The 17,532-nt window shown below is 55.7% G+C and overlaps 1 long non-coding RNA gene across 1 annotated transcript in view; it reads left to right on the top strand.

Annotated features, from left to right (window-relative positions):
- The first annotated feature begins 6,064 nt into the window (after positions 1–6,064).
- Positions 6,065–17,532, top strand: part of LOC109292214 — a 94,231-nt gene continuing 82,763 nt past the window's right edge. The window contains exon 1 of the long non-coding RNA XR_002096080.1: positions 6,065–6,473. This is a non-coding gene — a long non-coding RNA (uncharacterized LOC109292214). The remainder of the gene's footprint in view (positions 6,474–17,532) is intronic.

Genomic DNA, 17,532 nt, shown 5'->3' with positions numbered 1-17,532 from the left:
AGATAGACGGCCAGCTTGGCCAGGGCCAGGAGGAGGTTGACCAGGAGGTCCCAGGGCTGCATTCATAGGAGTGTTGCCAGCAGGTCAAGAGAAGTGATTGTTTCCCTCTATTCAGCATGGCTGAGGCCACGTCTGGAGTCCTATGTCCAGTTTTGGGCCCCCACTGCAGAAAGGATGGGGACAAACTGGAGAGAGTCCAGTGGAGGGCAACAAAAATGGTTCAGGGGCTGGGGCACATGCCTTAAGGGGAGAGGCTGAGGGAACTGGGCTGATTTAGTCTGCAGAAGAGAAGACAGGGAGAGGTTTAATAGCAACCTTTAACTCCCTGCAGGGGGGTTTGAAAGAGGATGGAGCTGGCTGGACTGTTCTCAGTGGTGGCAGATGACAGAACAAGGAGCAATGGGCTGAAGTTGCAGCAAGGGAAGCTGAGGTTGGATATTAGGAAAAACTTTCTCACTAGGAGGATGGTGAAGCACTGGAACAGGTTACCCCAAGAGGTGGTGGCATCTCCATCCTTGGATGTTTCAAAACCCGGCTAAACAAAGCCTTGGCTGGGATGACATATAGTTGTGGTTGGGACTAGATGTGACCTCCAAGGTCCCTTGAAACCTTCATTTTCTCTGATTTCTATGACTCAAGGCTCATTGTCACCTACTTGGTCCCTTCAAAACTCTCTATTCCTCAGGTGTTAATGACCCTCTCTTCTTCTGCATGGTCCTGATCCTCCATCAGCCAAGCTAGCTTTTGTTCTGCTGTTCTGCTATCTGCTCACTGCTCCTGGTCATGAAGCTCCTATTTTGTAGCTCTGCCAATTGTTTTTCAGTCACTCCAGTGAAGGTTTTCACTTCAATCTGAAATAAAATAGTCCAGCCCTAGGTCCCCAGCGTATTAGTAAAGCATTAAATTGATTTTTAACTGGAAAAAAAATGTGTGTTTTGTTGTATGTGATTATGCTCACCCACTGCACCCCACTTTTCAAAATCCTAGATCTACCCACGTGAGCAGCGCTGTCTGGGGACGGCGTCTTGCGTCCAGCACCCAGCCCTGCCCAGGCATCGAAACCCCATCAGTCACCGGCCTCGGGATCAAACCTGACTATGCAGATGAGAGCCTTTGGATGAGTAGGTAAGATCAGCAGGGCCTTAGTGGTTAAAAGCAGAGCAAGCTGGAAACTATCTTGTTGGTAAATGTTTGCAAAGGGAGCAAAAGTTTCCGTACTGCTGGAAAAAGTAGCTTTCAAATGTTTCATGCGTTTATCAAGTGGACACAATGCTGACAAACAAAACAAACCGGGCCCTCAGCAAACAAAAACAGGAAATGAGTTTAAAACTGGACTCTTTCATTGCTATTTTATTCCCAGTGTTTGGTTTATTAATCAAACCCCAAAACATTCATGAAGACTGATATTTTTGCTATATCTATTCCTTTTCATTTCGAAGCCATTTTCCTCTGCAAAAAAAAACGGTGGTGGAAACTTTTTGACCTAATCGAACTGAGCACCCAGCACTCCACTTGGCAGCCAAAAGGCATCCTGCTATGAGCACAGAGCACCAGAGTAACGTATTCCTAGTCAAAGTGCCATTAGGCAGGCCTTGTGAGCCAACTTGTTTCTGACATGACATGAGACTTCATTTATTGCTTCAAAAACAATGTGTGTGTGTGTGTGGTTCGGCCCTGAAAATTCACTCCAGATAGAGCCTCACAACCTCCCGTCTTCTCATGAGTTCATCTCAATTCATGAACAGAAAGATATGTTCTTTCCATCATGGTGCCAACCTGTTAGCTCACCCTGGGGCCGTAGGGTCAAGTTGGGTTGGTTTTAGCTTGTGCATTACCCACCATCAATATTTTGTGCCTGAAACTTAATGAGCCTACTGAAGATGCAGCAGCTGAAACAAACTCCGACCTCCTCTGCCTGGAGTGGATCAGCTCCGCAGGGCTGATATGAATGACAAGCAGGAAGAAGCACCTGTGGTTGGTAATAGGAGAAAGTCTGACTCAGGATACTCAGAGCAGCCTGATCTAAAGTCTTTTGAAGGACTGGAGAGATTTCCAAGAGGACAGGTGATGTTTGTGACCAGCCACGATGGGGACACAACTGCAGGATGACTCTGTACAGCCTCTGTCCTGTCCCCAGTGGGTTTTGGATGTGGCCTCTGTTCAGTAAGAGCCATTTATTTCAAGACAGTCACTTCTCAGCATCTCCTTTAGGGTGGCCTCTGACCTCTAGGCCAACGAGACAAGGGCAGATCTTGCAGCTCTCACTGATTTCAGCTGCTTTCTTTCTCCTGCATTCACTTTAGAGCCAGGCTCTGCTTTTAATCTGCCCTCCCCACTAAGGAGTCATTTGAAATGTGAAACCAGACAAGCAAATCTAGTCACAATAAATATTATACAAGAGCCATCGCTCCCGCCAAGCTGCGCTGGCAAAGCACTGCAGTGTACAACATTGATTTTCACACACAAGCGGAGCTCGCATTTCATTATTTAATGCCGAAACAAGTGACTAGAATAAAACATGGGAGAGGAGCTTGTCTGTGTGGGGTTGAGATCCATTCAGTTGTGATGAGGGGCAGCACAAACCTGTCTCTCTCGATGATTTCATTGCTCTCTGAAGAGCTCCCCAGCCACGGCTGGAATAAAAGGAGGGAGATCTGTAGGCGCCATTGGAAAAGAGGGGGTGTGTGTACGTGCCCCAGGGAGGAGCAGCCCAAGGGCTGCAGCTAATGCCTGTGATGAGGAGTGACAGAGGAGAAAAAAAATGAATGAACAATTTGCCCGAGTGCCAACAGACGCATTGTCAGCAACACTAGAAAAGAGCTGAGGAATAAACTGATGTGGCCTGAACCTTAACTCAAGCTGGCATTCACCTAACTACAAACTGAGGGAAAGAGACAAAGGACAACGCAGAAGAGGAACATCTTATACACATGCTCCAAAGGGAAAGGGAATAGAAGTGGAGGTCGAGGGATTCAGGGGGAGGGACAGGACTCCTGGGTTGTATTCCTGGATCTGTCAGTGACTTGCTAGATGATTTGGGGAACTCACATACGCTGAATCACACACGCGTGTGCTTGAATTTCACCTCCGCTTGGGGTGCAGCAAATGTGCGGTGCTTGGGAGTCAAACGTTGCCAAAGGCTCCTTGGGGAAGTTGGTTCTTATTTTATTAATTGTTGTGCTGAAACTGAGGCCTCAGTCGCATGAAGCCACACATGCTACAGACACGCAATGAGGGACAGGCCCTGCCCTGAGGAGTTTACAGCTGAACTGACAAGGAGGCCGAGGAATGTTATTATCCAACACACCAGGGATCCACGGAGCCTGACACTGAGCCAGGCTGTACCTGCCATGCGAACGAGCAGATGTCCCTGCCCGGGGCCGATCCATCTGACACCGCTTGTCGCCATACGTGGTGTTTCAGAAAATCTCCTGCTTCTGCTAGGCCAGCCTCCCATTTTGGAAGTGATTGCTGGGACACAGGTCCTATCAGACTTCCCTGCCACTGAAAGCTTTCTGCTCTTTCCAGCTCCCTGCCCAATGAGCAGAACAGCAGCCCCAGGGATAAGCCATTCCTTCCAGACCAAGCAGAAACTCCTTTACAAACAGCAGGAGGCCTGTGAGCAGCACTGCCCAGCCAAGAAACACATTCCAGCAGACAGTGTTGTCAGAAGGCCTGGATCCTTTCCAGGGCTCAGCATCTGTCAGGAGACTAATTGGTGACAAAGCGAGGGAAGGTATCTCACTCAGCTCTAGTCAAAATAGCCCAGGGAACTGCTCTCCACACTGCCAAGTGAGAGACACCATTGCATCTGGGCAGGTCTTTTGTCCACATCATGTCAGGTATATGGTCTTATGCATGGAAGTTGATGTGGGATTTGCCTGAGTAAGGACAGTGTCTGGCCAAACCTAGTCCATCGAAGAGCATTTGAGGGCAAACTCCTGCCTTCTACTGCTGAAGACGCTGAATGACTTTGAGCCTTTGCAGAGGTGACTGTTCCCTGCTTTGGCACTTTTCATCCGAGGATCTCAAAGCACTTTCCTGGCATTCATTAATGGAGGCTCACACTATCCATAAGAGTGAGGCAGGCTCCCTGCTGAGGGGAAACCGGGGCATGCAATTGTGGATGATTTCCCCCACATCTTGCAGCACGTTGCCAGTAGAGCCAGGAATAGAAGCCAGGAGTGCTGCGTCCTCTCCCCGCTCTCCTTCCACCAGCTACCAGCTGTCTCTCTGTTCCTCTTTGCACAGCTTCCCACAGACACAGTTCAGGTTATAAATATCTCCCACTTAAGGCAAATAAGTATTAATAAGAATACAGTAATTTTCTCGGCAGTCAAACACTAGAAAGCCTGGTAACGTTTAAAATACCCAAAGCCCTGAAGATGGGAAAGCCCTGCGAGCTGAAGCCACTCAGCATCCCAAGTGCTCTCTAAGACAGTCTCGAGTGCTTTCCTACCAGGTAAATTATCCATCAGCCACAGCCTGGCTCCTGATTCTCCCTCTGTCCTTGAGGGATCTGCTGTTAAAGGGCATGGCCACATGTGTGCTTGCATTTGGGGGAGAAGGAAGATTCTCAGCCTAGATTAGCTCACCTGAGCCAGCTAACGTGGATTAAGAGAAGATAGGCCATTCAGCTTTTCACATAGATCAGATTCAGGCTGGTAAGGGAGCCTGGGCTTGAAGCAGAGCTGCTCACCCAAGTTCAAAGCAGAGTTTAACCCCAGGTAGCTAAGCGAGGTGAAGAATCTACCATTTTAGCAATGCAGACATGCTTCAAGCATCAAATCCCTGCTATCAGAGTCCTGCCGGCTTCTCCCTCCCAGCCCCTCCCCTCTTGCTCAGCTTCCTTCTCAGGATTACACAGAGATATTTTTATATATCCACATGCATGGAGGTGAGATGCTCCTGATCTTGTCTGCTTCAGGGCATGACTTACACTGGCATGTATCTGTGCTACTTGCCTGCCTTAGGTATAGTTAACACAGCCCTCCAGTGAGAGGTAGCATCCTCTGGCCTGACCATGCTGCATGCCACTGATTTCACATCTCTGATAAGCAGGAGACGTAGGGGAGGGGCAGAGTGCCTCATTTTCCCCCTACCCCCATTCATTTGGCATCCTTTGGGAGGAAGGCTCCCCCCAGACTCATTTCAAAGAGAGCCGGGGGTGATAAGGTTCCCTTCACCACCTGCAGGCAGGTAGCAACCAGAGCGGGTGGGATCAGTGCCCCATGGAAGGAACAGCTGTCTCAGAGCCTCAGGAGCCACTGTTGCCCCAGGGCAGTGTGGAGTAGCACTGCTGGCATTTCCTAGCCTGGAGGGCTCTGCCCCATGGGGTGCCTCAGAGTCAAGCTCATTGTCCAGCAGGCTGCACTGGAGGGTGGATTCAGGCCCTAGCGAGTACAACTAGGCACAGCTGCACACCAGAGCCCCCAGCCTGTGCATGCCAAGGCTCCATAGAGAAGGCTTAACAAAACCAAGGGCACTATCAGCCTTGTTGGTCCATCTCATGAGCCCGGGAAGGACCTTGGATCCTTCAGCAGAGCCTGGGGGAGGCAAGGAGCTCCAGCTCCTGCATGCTGCATATAGCACTCCCCTCCCTTGACAAACAATCAGCCTCTTCTTGACCTGTCAGACAGACAGTGCCCCATGGGCTGCTGCACATTTCTTTTGGCTTTGTTCCCAGGCAAGAGCTCTGTCCCCCCAGCCCTTCCCTAGCAAACTGCAAAGTCAGCTGCTCATTATCACAGGTACAGGGCCAGGTGGGGTCTGGGCCTGATTCACATGCTATGCAGCAGGCTGGGCTTTCAGGATGGCCGGGGACTGACCGCTACTGGGTGCATGGCTAGGGGCTCCATCTGGGCTCCACGAGGCTCCAGGACTAGGGCTGTCCAGGCAGAATGAATGTCTATGTCCAGGGTGTAGAACTGGGAGAGAAGGGGTTAAATGTGTGGGGGAGGCTGCATCTGTAAGAGCTCTCCCCCCTCCTGGGCCCAGCTGTTAGCTATAAAAGGAAGCAGGGGCAAGCTGGGAGCCTGGAATGGGGAGTGGCTGTGGCTGATCTCTGTGTTCACCCTGGCTTGGCCTCAGCAGAGCAAGCACAGGAGGACACCAGATACCAAGATGTCAATCATTGTTATAATGGGGGCTGTTATAAGGCCCAAACCTGCAGTCTGTACTCAGCTCCCCTGCCTGTCCTTGGAGGCACTAATTGCTGCCTTGAGGATGCAGCAGCTTCACAGCTCCCCTGTGTCCCCCTCTAGCAAAGCTGAGGCACAGCGAGAGGAAATGACCTGCTTGCTGCAAGCTGATGCCAGAACAAGACCCGGAGCCCCGCGCTTCCCAAGTCCCAGCCCAGTGCTTAGGCTGTAAGCGATGCACCTGCAAGCCAAAGATCCTGCTCACCCTGTGGTGGTTGGAGCTGAGGCTTCCTGCACCCCTGCATCACAGGCCCTGCTGGCTTCATCTTCCAGGTAAGAGCAAACAACCCACACGCGACCTGCCTGCTACCTCCCGTAGTGCGTGACCCCCTGCCCTGGTGCCCCTCCTCGCTCACTCCCTTCCTGTTTTCTCTGGCGTGTGATGCTGGTGATGCTGTGCAATGTCTTTGCCTGACCGTTCAACTTGCCAAATGTTTGCAGTTGTTTCAATGGGCTTAAACAGTGATTGTCTGTGTCAGCCAAGGGTTTGCCACCACCCAGGCCGTGCTTCCCCCACCAAGGCACATACCTCTTGGGGTGGCTGATTTTGACCACACATGTACCCCTGCTGCAGTGTTTTCTTGCTCGGCATCCCCTGGTTCCCTGCCAATGCACAACTGTGTCCTTGCTGTGTAACTGTTTTGGGGACTGCTCATGTGCTGAATCCCTGTGGAAATCCATGGGCTGGAGCAGCTGCCAGGCATGGCCCGTTCCCAGGTTGATTGTCGCCCAAATAAGCAGCAGGTTGGTGTCCCCTAGTGTGCAACAGAGCTGCTGAAGGCAGCAAGGTCTAATGGGTAGGGTGCTTGGCCCAGGAGTGGGGACTCCTCGGTTCTGCTCCTTGCTCTGCCGCTGATCTACACTGTGACCCTCCCCTTGTGCCTCAAGGAGGAGACTTGCTGCCATGCTTCAAGTGCCTGCAGCATAGAGCAAAAAGGACATGTGCTGCTGTGTAAGGAGATGCTCTTGGCATGATGAGCTGTGTGGAGGGCCATGCTTCCCTGTGGGCTGGGGGGACCCGTGGGTACCAGGTCCTGAAGAGTCTTGGAAGCCTCACCCTCTTTACATCCTGTGTGGGTGATGCAGGTTCACTTGCTGCAGTAAATTGAAAGGACTTGGTCTTCAGCCTGTCCCTTGATGCATTAAACCCATTGGGGCATCTCTGCCCCTCGCCTCCAAGCAAAGTGTCTGGACTGGCTTGAAAGAGGAAGCCCCCAAGGAAGAGAGCTGCGTCGCCTGGGTGTAGGGCTGTGACCTCTACAGGTCTGCCCTCTGCAAAGGCAATTACACACATGCTGGCTAATCCACAGGAAGCAGGAGGAGAAGAATCTGCCACTTGCAGAGGGTGGAGGAGCAAGCCCAGCAGCCTTTCCTGAGACACAAGCCTGGTGTAGCTGCATGGCTGTTGCTGCTCATCCAGCCCTGCGCATCTCTGCTCATCATCCCTCTCCTCCATGGCTTTCTCTTCTCTCTTTTTCCCTGCCTCCTTGGGGCCCTGCCAGCACTCTGGGGTGGCCATCATAGAGGAAATTCTGTTTTTCTGCTGCTCTATCCTCTATTGGTATGAAACCCAGTGCCTTTTATGTCCTCTACTTTTCTCTTCAAGAGAAAAAATAGAGGACATAAAGGCATCTGGTTTCATATCAATAGACTGGACTGTCCTCTATGATGGCCACCCGGCTCCAGCCCCTAGCCCTTTCCCCAGCCAGGAGCATTGCTTTGGTTTTCCAAGGGAGCTCCCTTTATCTCCTAACAAAGCCTCTGTCTGCAGAGACAAAGGCAGCTTGGAAACTGCTGTATGGTGGCTACAGTGGCTCAGGGCCACTGTAGCCACCTCCCTGTAGTACCACAGGCCCCTGTGCTGAAGGATCAGGGTATGCACCGCTGTGTGCCTTGCTAGGGGCTGGGTAGAGCAACTCCTGGGCTCCCTCTTCTGGTGATGTATTGCTGCATCACACAAGTGAAATCCCTGTTGCAGACCAGATTAGCACCCTGCTCTCAGGCCTGTGCTCGTACCTCTTGGCCAGGCTGCTTCTTTGCGGGTAGCTCAGCCTCTGCCTCTGGCTTTGGATATGTGGGAGTGAGGAGAGGCAGGAGAAAACAAAGCCAAGTCCACGAAGAGGTTTCTCTCTACTGCTGCTCCTCACCCCTGGCTGGAGGAGAGGCCATAAAGGGGTCTCGGTTTCCTTGGTGCTTTCCCCATTGACTCCTTTTACCCCCATGCGGCTTTGTTAATGCCAGGGGCATGTGGGGGTGGCAGCTGCAGGCAGACCTTGCTGGACAGCTCTGTACCAGGCTGCTCCCAGCAGAGTGACTGGGACCTTGGCTGCTTGGCCAAGCAAAAAGCATGTGGTGTCCTGCCAGAAAGCCCTGCCTGGGGCCAGAGAGGTGTTTGATGTAGCTCTGGCCTTGTAGGAGCTCCAGAGCAATGGCCCAGCTGTGGACATAAGGAGAAGGCAGGCTGCACCCTCCAGGCTTGGCTCTGGATATGCTTCTTCCTGGCATGAACTAAGGGTGGTGGCATTAGGCTACAGAGCCCAGCACCTAGTGCTGCTGCCAAAGAGAAATCCTGCCCTGAGACCCTTGGCAAATGGTGCACCATTCCCCTGGGGCAAGCACCTCCCAAGGGCTCCTGAATCCCACTTGTGGCTCAACACCAGAGCAGAAGGCTTGCACATGGCATAGGCAGACAGCGCTGTTGGAGCAAGTGGCTGTGAGGCAAGAGCCCCGGGTACCATCATCAGGTCTCTCTGCGGCCTACAGTAGGCTGCACAGCTGAGCCCTCCTAGCCCCGCAGGGCCTTGGTCCTTAGGTGAAAGGCAAAGCAGTGCTTCGACTTCCAGCCAGGAGCTAGAGCAGCGGGTGGTGCCTGGGGGGAGCTGGTGAAACCAGAACAAGCCTGTGTGCGCAGCAAGAGGATGCAAACAGGGTTGGTGCTTTGTGGGAGGCCTGCAGGAAGGGTTTCAGGAGACCCATGTAGAGGGGCCCTGACCTTGGCCACCCCCAGCTCACACTCCCCCGATCCCCTTTCAGAGGCCTGGCAGGCTGCTCAGCACATTCAAATTCCCCAGGCAAGGGAGGGCTGGAACGCAAGAGGAAAACTCGGAGCAAGGTATTGTTGTTGGCTCCACCGCTGTCCAAATAATGTGCTGGCTACGAGCTGTTGCTCCCAACAGCTTCATTAACAGGAGGCAGTAAGGCATGCCTGCTTCTGCAAAAGCCTTCTGCGAGCTGCAGACTGGGCTTGCTTTGCGTCTACAGTGCAGCTGATGTTGGGATGTGCTCAACAGCTAACAGGAATGCTAGGCAGTGGCACAAGACAGGAATTGGCCACAGGTGCCTGATGCACAGGAGTTGGGCTGTGGCCAGGATACAAGGACCGCCACCTCTGTCCTTTGGGCAGCACCAGGGCTGTAGTGACTGGATGCGGCCAGAGCCAGGCCTCATGTTGCACCTGATAGGGGCTGCTGTGCTGGTAGTGTCCCCCAGACTGGCTCCAAGGGAAAACCACACATCATGCCCCCTAGCATCCCAGCTTCTCTTTGCAAGGATTAAGCAGACCCGTCCTGGTTCAGCAAGGAGATAGGAGGTACTCTGGGCCATGTTGGGAGGCATTCCCTCCCTGGGAGCCCTGCGGGTGTTCAGGAGACTCCCGGTGTCTGGGGATGAGCAGTGGGCTGGTGGCTGTGGTGGCATTGCCGCGTTGTGAGCTCCACACTACAGCCTCCCTCCCACCCTCCAATTTGCCAGCAGATGTGGGGCTCTTCCATTGCTCCAGAAACTTGCCTCTGCCCTGTCCTGAGCCTCTTCCCCTGGCAGTGCCGCCAAGAAACCAGCTGGGTTCCTCCCAGCTGCTCCTGTGGCATGTGCAGACACCTACCAGGGAATCCGGGTAGCACTGGGAAAACCACCCCCATGGCCTCATCCTTGTGCTGGCTGCGCTGTTTGGAGCTGGGCTGTTTGCAAGGGCTGGTGACCAAGTGTGTGAGCTGTAGCGCTGGGATGGAGGTGCCCTGCTGGCTAGCTTTTTAGCAGGCTGCCGGACTAAGTGGCCTCTGCTCCATGGCGGTTTCCAAGCTCTGTAGGAAAGGCCTGTGCTCTGCAGCTCTCTGAGCTCCTCTGTTAGCTTCTGTTCATTCTCTGCCCCTAGGGTCACTGAGCAGCTGATATGCTTCTTCTGGGGTGGAAAGTGGCCACTGCTTGACGGCACAGCAGCAGCCCGGGCAGGGAGGGAAGAGGATCCTCTCTCTGTAGGCAGCTGTGGGGAGCTGAACTGAGTGGCCAGGCAGGAAGGGGGGCTAACGCTCCAACTCTGGCAAAAACAAAAAAAACACCTTGGGCATATTCATGACAACTGAGGGCTTGGCCTCTGCATGCCTGTGCCTGGCTGAGTGGGCACTGGGACCAGCCAGGTTTGGCTGGCCAGCAGCTCCCCTGTGTGATACCACAAGAGCTTTGTCCCTGCCTGCTGACCTGCCTGTGCAATACTTTTTGTACCAAAAGCTGACAACCAATCCTCATCCTTCAGGCCAGATCAGCCCTGTTGGCAACAGGATTCATATATTATAAGGCTGGAAGGGACCCCAGAAGATTGTCAGGTCCAGGTCCCTTGCACCAAGCAGAAAAGACAACTGGACTTGAATGACCCCAGCAAAGTGACTGTCCAGTCTCCTTTTGGAGATTTCCAGGGTAGGCGATTTGCACCATCTCTGGAGGGAGCTTATTCCACCCTGTGAAGAAGTTTTTCCTCATGTTGAGCCTCATCTCACACGTGCGCCAGGGTCAGATTGGCATTGCTAAGGCTGTAGGTGTGCAGGGTATTGTTCGTCCCCAGGTGGAGCACTTTACACTTCTCAATGTTAAAGCTCATCTGGTTCCAATCTGCCCAACTTGCCAGCCTGTCTAAGAGGGAGAGGCACGAAGTCCATGGGAAAGCCAGGGGCTATTGGAGCACAGGCCCCTTGGTACAGTGGGGTAAGCACTTCTGGTGCACGGAGTGTGGTGGCAGGAGCTGGGGATGGGTGGAAGGAGGGTTAGATGGCCCCACCTGGCCTCTGCCTGAGACAGCATGCCAGCTAGTGCCTGGTGTGTGGGTGCTGTCCCCCACGTGGAGGCTGGACAGGCTTGGTCTGCCCTGGCGCACGTGTGAGATGAGTGTGAAAGAGCACACAAACACAATTGTGTCTGTGTGACCTGTTGCAGGCAGTGGAGGGACGGGAGCCAGTATGTGTGAGGCTGAGAAGAGGGCAGGCTAGGGCCTGGTCTGTGTGGCATGCACAGGTGCTGCAGAGAGCCCAGCTCCTGCCCCTGGGGATGGCAGCAGGTTCAGGTACTGCAGCCAAATTGCAGGGTGGGGGGACGTGACACCAAGACGCTGATTCGCTTGAACGAGATGAGGAGCCCTGTCCTTGTCAGCTTGAGCCCTGGCCCTGCTGCCCATCCATGCACTGACAGGCATCTGTGGGGTATCTGCCCCCAGCTGCTCTCACAGAGGGTGTGTTGATACAGGCTGTGGCTGGGCTCAAAGCCTCATGTCGGTGTTGGGGGTGTGGTGGGGGCAGTGTTGTGGAGCAGGGGCTCAGCTCAGGCCTGCAGCTCTCCCAGAGATCTCTTCTAGCCCGCGGGCTCCCCCCTGCGGCCATCACAGCCTCCTGCTCGGCTGCCCCAGCCTGAATTCACCAGAGCAAATCCATCGCAGCAGCAGCCAGAGCCTGAGAGTCCCGAGGGCGAGCGCTGAGTTCGCCTCTTGGAGCTGATGTGAGCCTCTTTCTGAGCCAACATTGGGTGCATCCTCATACCAGTGCCTGCATTGCAGGGGCCACAGCTGGGAGCAGGGCCTTTTGTGCCAGGCACTGTACGCGCATGCGGCTAGAGACTGTCTGTCCTCGGAAGAGCCTGCAAGCTGAGGGTCTGGCAGAGCCAGGCTGCTCTGGGCTAAAATGCCCCCTACTTCCTAGGGCTGGCTGTGCTGGTGGCAGTGCTGGAGTAGATGGTGCTGGGGGTGGTTGATGCCTGGCAGGTCTCTGCCACAGGGGTCGACACCACCGCTTGTGCATTGGTTTGAACTACCTGGATACCTTTGCTGGCTGTTGGACCACGACCCAAGCTGAGGGAGGGAGGCCTCAATCCCAAAGGTGCTGTATGCTGATATGGGTGGTGTTAAAACGCTGTGAACCATCAGTGCCAAGCAAGCCCATTTCAGTGCCGTCTTATCCTGGCCTGGGTACAGTGTGGGCCCCTTGTTGAGGCCAGGCGCTCTTCCTGGGCAAGACGGCATGGGCAGGCAGGTCCTGTGGTTGGCTCCCCCTGAGCAGATGGGCCCCAGCACGGCCATTCATGGAGCCCCCTCCCCCTGGGCATGGCCTGAGCAGTGCTGACTTTCTCATCCTTGTGAACGCTGTCCCCACAGCACTGACCCTGGGTGACGGACCCTGTGGGGAGGGGGGGTCAATCAGTGTCATATGGGGTTCATTGTGCAGTCACGGTGCCCGCAGCACCTGCAGCCGCCTCCTGTCCCAGCGCAGGCAGCATCCTCGCAGTGCCTCCGAGCCAGCCTGGCAGCTGGAGGCACACAGCACCAGGCCTGTGGTTTGTGCCTCTAGTGGCAGCTGCTGCTCCACAGTCCTGCGCCACTACCATGAAAGCCGGTTCTCCTTGCCTGCAGCCGTGCCCTCACTGCAGTCCTGCTGTCTGTCTGTCTTGTCCCAAGCCTGTGTGTCTATCAGGAGTGGGATCCTGGCACCTCTCTCTGCTGGGGGTGACCCCCACACGCAGCACTTCAGGTGCCCAGAGTGGGAGTCCAGCAACCAGCTGGAGGAAGGGGTGGGCAGGGGCTGTGTCCACCCACTCAAATACATGAGACTGGCTCTGGTCCTGCTGGTGCAGGTCCTGGGCAGCCCAGCAGGGGGCACCCCCCTACCAGTGGGCCTGGCTGCTGTGCTGGGAAGCACCAGTGTGCAAAGCTCTAATTAAGCCTCTCTGAAATGAAATATAATTTATAGTTTCTAGGGTCGGAAGGGACCTGAGCAGATCATCTAGTCTGACCCCCTGCCATGGCAGGAAAGAGTACTGGGGTCAAACGAACCCAGCAAGGTGCTCATCTAACCTCCTCTTAAAAACCCCCAGGGTGGGAGCCTGCACTGCCTCTCTTGGAAGTAGGTTCCAGACCCTAGCCACCCTGACCGTGAAATAGCGCCTTCTGATGTCTACCCTCTGCCAGCTTGTTACTGTTATTCCTGGTCACTCCTGGCGGTGCTCGGGGGAACAGTGACTCCCCCAATGCCTGCTGATCCCCCCTGACTAGTTTATAATAGGCCACAAGATCCCCCCTCAGCCTTCTCTTTTGGAGGCTGAACAGGTTCAGGTCCCGTAGCCTCTCCTCATAGGGCCTGCCCTGCTGTCCCCTGATCATGCGAGTGGCCCTCCTCTGGACCCTCTCCATGCTGTCCACATCCCTCTTGAAGTGCGGCGCCCAGAACTGGACGCAGTACTCCAACTGCGGCCTGACCAGTGCTGCATAGAAGGGGAGGATCACCTCTTTGGACCTGCTCGAGATGCATCTGTGGATGCATGACAAGGTACGGTTGGCCTTCCCGACTGCCTCCCCACACTGCTGGCCCATGTTCATCTTGGAGTCAATGATGACTCCAAGATCCTTTTCCGCCTCCATGCTGACAAGAGGGGAGTTCCCCAACCTGTAGGTATGGTGCCGGTTGTTTCTCCCCAGGTGCACTTAACCAGGCTCTTGGTGCTGTGAGGCAGGATTTCCCGGGGGGCAGGGGAGGGGTCTGCCTCTAGCTCAGCCCAGCATGATGGTGCCAGGCTTGCCATGCAGAACGTTCCAATGGCTGGAAGCAGCATGAGACCCCCACAGGGCAGGACCAGGTCCAGGGCTCTCCCGCATCCCTGGCACAACAGGCGTGGTGGCCTCTCTGCCTTTCTGGCTGGGCTTGGCTTCAGTGCACCCGATGACTCGACTAGCATTGGGGCTGGCATGCTAACCCCCCCCACTCCTGGGGTTCAAGAGGCCTTGGAGATGCAGGGATCCAGTCCCTCCCTATGCTGAGTAACCTGCCTCCAAGGAGCCAGGTGGCCTCACCCTTGCCTTGATGCAACCCAGCTTATCCCTGGCGGGCAGGCCTCACTTCCCCCAGTACACATTGCCTGTACTGGCAGGAGGCAGAGTGGCTTGGAGCGACTCGTCCCGTGGGTGCTGGACACTGAATAGTAGACAAGGCAGGTGCCCCCCTTTCCAGAAGCCGTCCTGCAGGTGCGGCCAGCCCAGGGTTGGAGGGCACCCCCTCTCTCCCATGCTTTGCCACATCGCCCCTGCCTCATACACCAGGTCCTCCCATGGCTGGCCCTGTTGTGCCTGGCCTTGCACTGTGCCAGCTGGCACCCCAGCACCCCACCCACAGCTGTGGCTGCCAGCTCTGGTCGGGGATTCCTGAGCACCCCACAGCCCATTGTGACCCATGGCTGTCTCTGCCCGGTGGAGAAGGGAGCCCCTGTGCCCTGCCTGCATCCAGGGGGCTGGAAGACCCTCACAGCAAGCTCCTGGGGGCCCCTGCCTTGCTGGCACCTCCCTGCAGCAGTGGGCCCCTCGGGGAGAGGCCTGGATGCCCCATGCGCTGCACTCAAGAGCTGTCCTTCCAGGCCCCCTGCTCATCCTCAGCCAGACCCTGCCAGCTCAGCGTAGTGCAGCTGGGTAAGGCCCTTCTTTCCAGGGAGTGAGCCCAGTTTGTGCCACCTGCCACCAAGGCAGGGCTGGGCATTGCCAATGCCCAGAGTAGAGCATCCTGGGGGCAGCACTGGGAGTGGGCAGTGCGGGGGTACTGCTGAAAAGCGTGTCTCCTTCATGGACAACGTGGGGTGAGGCTGCCACAGCTGGATTTGCAGCTGGCTTGGACCGTGAGGCGGGGCAGAGGTGGGGGCTGGAGTTCAGCTGTGGCTCACAGCAGCTGGAGGGAGTGGCTGGAGCTGGGATCAAATGTTGTTGCTGGACTGGTCTGACACCTGAGCCAAAACGGATTTAAGTGGCAGTGGGTAGTGGAGGGTGCACCCCTGTCCAATTGTGGGCAGGATTCCCGATGAGTCTTGTAACTAGCTGAGGGCAAGTGAGACTCAGGGGTGCATCCAAACCCCAAACCTCTGAGCTTGGGCAGGATGCAGCATGCTTCCTGATGGATGTGGAAGTATCTGAAGCCCCAGCCTGAAAAGTCTGGGGTGGAGGATGCTTGCCAGTTGCAGCGCCACATATGCTGTTTGAATGACTGCATTTCGCTCAGTCAAAAGGATTTGGAACTGATCTGGTTCATTTGACCTGGAACATGAAATATTAAAAACAAACAAAAAAAATTCTGGGATCTGAGCTCCAGCCTGGCCTACAGTGTGTGGGGGAAGGGCTTGGTCCCCCTGCCTTCCCCTGGTGTCAGTGACATGAGGCCTCCAGTGCTGAGTGCCAGTGCAGACACCTACCTGCCTGCTGCACGTGCCCTGCTCCAGGGAGGATGTGGCACCAGGACACCTGGGTTCTAGCCCCTGCTTGCTACTGTCTCGTGGCTGGACAGTGGGCAAGTCCTCAGCCCTTCTGTGTCGGTCTCTCTTGCTGTGTCTGTCTCTTGCTGCGCCAGTGGGATCAGAGCCAGCTTGCTGGGCCATTAAAGCTGGGAGCCTGTTTCCAGGGGATGTGGTTAAAGGACACAGCAGGATTTGCAGTGGGGGGGGCGGGAATCCTCCTGCTGTGGCACCCCCTAGGGCTGGTCTCTACAGTGCAGATCTCTGGATGTGCCTATGCTTGTGTGCGCCTGGGCACGTGCATGCTTGCCATGCACCTGTCTCCTCCCTGTGAGTGTCCAGTTGTGTGCAGGCATGCTTGGCTCGTGTGGCAGGGATTCTTGGTCTGGCCTGGCCATCTGGCTCCAGGCTCTTCTCCCATGGGCGGGGTTGTTGGGAGAGGCATGGATTTCCTATAGATGGTGAGAGATGGGTGTCCACTGCCTGGGTCCTGGGGGCTCTGTGCCTCCAGCACAAGGGCCTCAGAGCCTGCGGGAGCGTGGCATAGGTGGAGGTGAGGAGAGGCAGGTCTGCGGAGGTGATGGACCCTCTGCCAGGTGGGCAGGCTCCAGGCTTGGGGAGCCCAGCACCCCGGCTGCATGCATCAGCTGTGCTTTCCAGCTACTGCTCCAGATACAGATCCTGCCTCATGCAGGCCACACACCCCCAGAGCAGCCGAGGGGATAAGAATATCATAGCAGCTTGTGTTCCCTCCCCGTGAGTCAGCGCTGCGGGGCTGGGAGCAGCGGGGAGGTGGCCCAAAACTTTGCTTCCGCCTCCCCTCCACCTCCGCTGCTCCCTCTCCTCCCTCTGAGCCGCCTTCTTAGGTCCTAAGTAGTTGCTTAGCCATGGTCTTGCTATGATGGTGCCTCGCAGGGGAAAATTCCCTTGCAGGAGATGCTGCAGCTGAGTAGAGGGGATCTGACCCTGGCAGTGACCATGACCAGCTCGGCTGTGCCCCTCCCCCGCCCCATGCCATCCTTCAGCGTCCCAGCCAGTCCAGGCCCACTGCAGGGGCTTTGTGGGCAGGCGGCTCAGTGGGCACAGGGAGCAGGATCCTGTGTGCGATGGACAGGGACTGGACCTGGGCATGCTGATAGCAGCACTGGGAGCCTCACAGTGGGATGGGCTGAGCCTTGCATGCATGCTGTAGGAGTGAGGACCTGGCCTCTAGAGTCTCTGAGACCTCCAGGGCGTGCAGGGAACAAGTCTGCCTGCCTTGCTTTCAGCTTGCTCATAGCATCTGCAGCTGAGGGCTAAAACAAGGTCTATCCCAAATGCCCACGCTCCAGGGCTTCACCTGGCCCTGGCAGGAATCGGGCAAGATTGGCTGTGGCTCGGCACACCAGGAACAGCAACGGTGCGTGCCGTCTCCCCCTCCCGTGCCTTCCTCCAAAGCACCGGGTAACAGCTGCAGGACCATATTGGATGGGGCAGTGCAGAGACGTGCTCTGCTCGGCTCCCTTCCTGTCATGGGCTGCTCACATGCTCCAGGCCCTGCTGGCAAGGAAGGGAAGCAATTTCCCACAGCTCAGGCTGGCAGGGACCATGGGGTGGGGAGGTTCACTTGCCCTTGCAGCCTGGAGCTTGGCGGCCTGCTCGGTTCACATGGGCATATTCCACCTACCCATCCCCCTGCCACAGCAGGCCCTGCAGGCTTTGGCTCTCCTGTGCCTTCCGGGTGAGGGTATGGGCACCTGGCCTAGTTGCTGTGCAGTGACTTACCCCAGACCATGCTTTGCAGTGAGCAGCAGACACGGGACCCTCTCCCCCCAGC

Source organism: Gavialis gangeticus, unplaced genomic scaffold (assembly GCF_001723915.1).
Source record: "Gavialis gangeticus isolate Ggan-Ray unplaced genomic scaffold, GavGan_comp1, whole genome shotgun sequence".
Classification (NCBI taxonomy): Eukaryota; Metazoa; Chordata; order Crocodylia; family Gavialidae; genus Gavialis; species Gavialis gangeticus.
The sequence above is the reverse complement of the archived record's forward strand: the minus strand, read 5'-3'. Positions and strand labels throughout refer to the sequence as shown.